This window comes from Monomorium pharaonis, chromosome 6, assembly GCF_013373865.1.
Source record: "Monomorium pharaonis isolate MP-MQ-018 chromosome 6, ASM1337386v2, whole genome shotgun sequence".
Classification (NCBI taxonomy): domain Eukaryota; kingdom Metazoa; phylum Arthropoda; class Insecta; order Hymenoptera; family Formicidae; genus Monomorium; species Monomorium pharaonis.
Genome location: NC_050472.1, coordinates 7,900,137 through 7,906,019, shown reverse-complemented (window position 1 = coordinate 7,906,019; position 5,883 = coordinate 7,900,137). Strand labels below are relative to the sequence as shown.

Genomic DNA, 5,883 nt, shown 5'->3' with positions numbered 1-5,883 from the left:
GTCGGAAATCACACTAACAAAGGAACGGACAGAACTGTCCCTCACCGATTTTAATAAGCTTTAAATATGTTGTAGAACATGAAAAACTATTCGACCCATATTTTTTTTTAGCGGCGTATCTCGACGTTTAGGGGTTGAAACCACTCCTCAAAGATAACGCATTTTTTTATTTTTAGCAAATATCTTTGAAAATATAAGGTTTATAAAAAAATGTTTTATACAAAAGTTTTATGGTATTTTATGTTCTTTACAATAATCATCTTTTCTTTAAAAGTTGTAAAAGATGGCCAATGTTCATGTATTAAATTTTAATAATAAAAAATTTTTATTAAGTATTTTTTCTTTAATGTTGATAGTTTTACATGCTTAAATCTTTAGTGAATTAATATACCAAACGCTATTAAAAAATAATAAAAATAAAAGTATGTTCTTTGCATTTAAAAAAATTATGGCCATCTTACTCGAGTTTACCCTAAGAGTAGCTAAAGCTTTTGTAACGTACGACAGCCCGCAGCTGTTACGTCACAATCTATTACCCATGTTCACTTTTCATATTTTGAAACAATACATGTGCATATCTCAAGTGTCAAAATATTTGGTATCTTCTTGGAATAATATTTGTTTTCTATATCTTTAAAATAGTTTAAAATATAAAAACATTAAAAATTATACGTTAATAATGCGACATTTGCTAAATAATCATGTTTGTCAAGAAATTTCGGCATTAGAAATATAAAAATTATGTAAAAGTAAATTGTAAGAAACAAAAAAATATACCCAAAAAATCGTAAAACAAAAATAATTTAATTGTTTCGATTATGGTTTTGGTGCTGTAAATTTAACAGAACATGGTTATGGTGTACGATTTACGGTTATGGTCTGGCTAAAAAACTAGTTATAAAATGGTTATCGGTTCCAGTTCCGATTCGGTCCGGGTCACTAGTGGTCGTCTTCGGCTTTTTAGAGATGATGTAATATTGTTAATGGAGTATTAAATGGTTCAGACCACATACGACTAAATGCAAAAAATTTTTCATGAGCTTACGAGAATATTTCAGATACGAGGTTAGAATAAAATTCTACTTCTTCTCGTCATTGATTAATGGACGCACTCACCAGTTTCGTAATACTTGTTGTGTTGTTATTAGTGTTAAATAAGTACACAATAAATGTACAAATTTGCAGTGTACAAGCAATAATAATAGCAACAAGATCTTTTTGTCGTTAAACAGTATCCAAAACAAAATTACCTTTTTAAAAAAGGTAAAAAAATGCGCCAAGTTGTGGAGTTTTCCTTTATCAACCTAAGTGATATTTTCCTTTAAGGAAAAAAATCAAATCCAAGACAAAGCTTTTGAATGACGTCTTACTTTTGTATAACGTCTTAAATAAAAAAATCTATATTTTGGATTTTGCATTACGATATTTTTCCTCATAGGGCATGTAAATAAAAAATATATATGGTAAACAGTTTTTTAATACAAATTAAACTCACGTTTTCGATTGAGTTACAACTCGATCGATTCAATCGTTATTGAGATCTGATAATCTCGGATGCTTGCAAACCGTGTACTTGCGTATAACACAGTGTGGTCTCGTGCTGCGCGTTCACTTGCTGCAAGACAATGCCGTGTCTCTTCATATACACATTTGTATTTTTATTTACATATTTATATATTTATTATATATTTATTACATTCTATTTGATTAAACAAAATATTCTTTGCCCATTTTACATTTTAATAATGTACATTGATTGATCATAACTTCTATCAATTTTTAATAGAATTCATGGCAATAAAATAAGACAAGGACGCATTTGTTAGCTATAACAAAAAACAACAGTTTTATTTTCTTATCTTAGAATATCTTAAAATATAATATATTATGACATATGTGAAATGTTTTATACCGTAGCAAAACATGGTAAGGATCCCACGGGCATTTTACCAATTTTCAAACCAAAAGCTTTGTTGCCTCTTAATAACAAAAATTGTATTAATTTTTGTATATATAGAGGAGTTTCGTACCACCGGACTTCGTATCTACGTGCAGTAACATAATATCAAGTAATTTAAGAAAAAAATATTTATAAATGATTTTCAGTCCATATGTATGTATGTGTGTATTATATTAATTTTTACATTTGTTATTAAAGTTGTAAAACAATTATAGTAAACTACAATATTCCTTACGCAGTGATAAATATAAGACTATAATGATCTGTAATTTCTTGTCCGATAAAATTGGAAAAAAACAAATATATATAAAGACATAATATTATCATAATATGTATTAGAAGTTTCTCAGCATTAAGTTTAGATGATAAGATCTGAAAAAACTAATGTACGAGTATGAATGTTAAAATCAATTTTTATATCACAATTTAAATTAAATAGGTAATCTAACAATCTATTATACAAAATATAGTTTTAAGATCCCGGGAAAAAATGTTTATGTATAATCATATATAATTATATCTGGTATATGTATATACAATTATATATAATTATATATGTTTTTATATGGTATTATATTTAATCATATATATGGTCTCATATGCAATCAATGCTCCTATATACAATCAGATATAGCACCATATCTAATTGTATATAATTGAATGTGGCGCCCGATATAATGCTATGTGAATAGTGCATTCTATCTTAATTATATACACTATATACAGTATTATATACAACTATATATATATATATATATATAGTATACAACTATATACCTAATATATCGTTAAAAACTTCATAGTTAACGAAATTGTATCTAAAGACAAACTTTAGGCAATCAAAGCCATGTCAGATTGAGATTGAATTAGAATTTGACTAATTAAAGCAAAGTTAAAAAATTATAGTTGTCTTTTCAGTAAAGCCAAAGTGGACTAAAAGATATCTTTCCGTTCGTCCAATTGGCGAAAGCAACTCGCCGGCGAAAGCAATCAGATATGGTGTTATATCTGATTGTATACAAGCCCAGATAATCCACATTAGTATATATAGCTATACTATATATGAGTGTATATAATACTATATAATACTATATAATATAATTATATATAGGGTGCACTACTTACACAGCATTATATATGGCGCCACATACAATTATATACAATTAGATATGCAGACTTGCCCGCTAGTTAGTGCGCGGCGCGGTCGATAGGCGGCGTACTCTCTCGGAAGCAAAGTGCAGCCGATCGGCTACATAAAGACCACCCGTAACGTGGTTAAGGCAAGCAAAAATTAGCTTCTTGTTCCTGTCTAATGTGGAACAGGACTGCCACACAGTACTTTTTTGATTTACTCATTTTAGTTAAGTGAACGATTTGCTACAAGAAAAGTGAATCGTTCACTTCAGTCGAATGAATTATATGGTTATAGAATTATATGTGGTTATAGAAATATCTATATACGGTTATTTATATATAAATATTTATATATCTATATATGGTTACATACAGGATTGAAAGTAACGCGTTACTTGTAACGCCGTTACCGTTTTCGTTACATTTTTTTGGTAACGCTCGTTACTTTTTTATGTCTGTAACGGTAACGGTAACGTCGTTACATTTTTACAGTAACGGTAACGAATTCAGCCGTTACTTTTATCGTTACTTTAGTTCCCTATATCTTTTATATCTGTTCAATAGATCGCGTACTGGTCGCGCGCATTATTCTTAATTGGATAAAAATATTCCGATATAGGGCGCTGGAAGTCAATGTCACATGAGAATGCCCTGTTGAAATATCTTGTTAATGCGATGCGTAAACCTTTTATTTTGAGATTTAAAAGACTATAGATAGTCGTCTTCAATACGCAAATACATACAATATGTATAACCTATCTGCTAGATTATAGATTACGTGCAATAAATGCAATTATAAAATATTTATTTCCATATTTTATAATATATATTTTAAATATATGTTTGAAAAATATTCTCTACCTTATATAGGCTGCATTCCGATAGTCACTGCTAGTATTAAAAGTCTAAAAGTCTATAATATATGTATATGAAACTGAACTATAGATTTTCAATACTAGTAATGAATATTGGAATGCTTATATAACATTAATTTTTAAAAACAAAGTTTATTAAAAATTTTTGACAAAATGACATTTGTGAATTACAATATAAATTCTTATAAAGATAAGTATATTAAAAAAATAAAGATATTAATATAAAAAATTAGAATAATTATTAATTGAGTTTAATATAAAAAAGCTTGCTATATATTAGAAACTAGTTTAAAATTTTAAGTTTTAATATTGATTATTAAATAATGTAATTTTATAATTTAACATTTTACTTTAGCATTTCAAAAAAGTAACGAAAAAAGTAACGAATTGTTATTTTCTAAGTAACGGTAACGGTAACGCGTTACTTTTTAAAATAAGTAACGAGTAACGGTAACGAGTTACTTTTTACAAAAAGTAACGGTAACGGTAACGCGTTACTTTGTTAAGGTAACGTTCCCAACCCTGGTTACATACAATCTGATACGATTGTATATAATGTCAATTATATATAATTATAATGTCAATTATATATAATTATATATAATTATATGTAGTTGTATATAATTATATATGGTTATGTTGTTATATATATCTATATATGGTTACATACAATCGTATACGATTGTATAATGCCATTTTTTTAATACAATTGTATATAATGTTAATTTATAATTATATATGCTTACATATAATTATTTTTTCTCGGGTATTGTTTTTCAGGCAACGTAATATTAACAATAATAATTAAAATAGGACTAATAAATAACTTAAAAATTTGAATATAAATTTAAAATTTAGATAATTTGATAGTCATCAATAACATTATAAAATTAGAATTAAAAATTTTCTTTTGTAAATGTCATTAAAATTTTTAATCTAAATTGTCAAAATTATTGTTCAAAGTATAATAAAGATTGTTAAACAAATATAAAACAGCATAAAAACATGATATACAATATTTATTAAATACGGATTTATAAATAAAACTTACTTGGAAAATGTTAAGACTCAAAGCAGATACTCCAAATATTACTTGAAACATAAATGACATCTCAAAGTTAGATACTAAATAATCGGAAAACCTTTAAAAAATAAATTATTATTACATATATAACACACAGAGATATTTTATTATAGAATGTAAATACTCACAGCATTGCTTTTCGATGAATATGTACACCGTAAATAAAACTATTATCAACCAAATTTTTGTTTTCGAGATTAATACTTCGAGTGTAAATTTCTATTGCCTTTTTTATACGATAACTGCAAATAATTTAGCATTAAATATTTGAAAATGTTGTTGTCTTGAAAATAGAAGTTTATAGCAATAAAATTAATATAAAAAATAGTACATTAATATGTAACGAAGGCGTAAATTAGTCTTTTTGACATAAATGTCAAAGAACAACTACTTGTGTTACACACCATAGTTTTTGTTATTCGTGTCAATGTGTATTAGCCCTTTAAGTGCTTTGAGTGTTACAAATTGACAGGTTAGGGTAGATTCGCAAAAACAACGAAGCGTCGGCAATTCTGCGAGAGTTACTATATGCGTGTCGCCAAATGACGTGATTACTAGTGTTATAATAAACATGCTGACAAAAATCGTGTTGGAATGTTTCTACTACAATCTATGTCTTTTAAAGGACAAGGACTATATATGCAATAATGTTAAAGTGCTGAAATTGGCGACTTTTTCGACAAAAAAGTAACACAAGAGAGACCACTTTTGACGCACATGTAACAAAATATGTTATAGTTTTTAAGAAAGGGCATCTCAGATAGCACAAAAATTCAAAAAGGATTCAATTTTATGTTACCAATTATGAATTCCTTTCGAGATGCAAAAAG

At 27.1% G+C, this 5,883-nt stretch overlaps 1 long non-coding RNA gene across 1 annotated transcript; it reads right to left on the bottom strand.

Moving 5' to 3' along the window:
* Nucleotides 1-256: 256 nt before the first annotated feature.
* Nucleotides 257-5,883, bottom strand: LOC118645904. The gene is made up of 3 exons (XR_004963546.1): nt 5,182-5,883; nt 5,021-5,111; nt 257-2,045 (listed from the first exon to the last, which is right to left on the bottom strand). It is a non-coding gene; the product is annotated as an uncharacterized LOC118645904 (long non-coding RNA).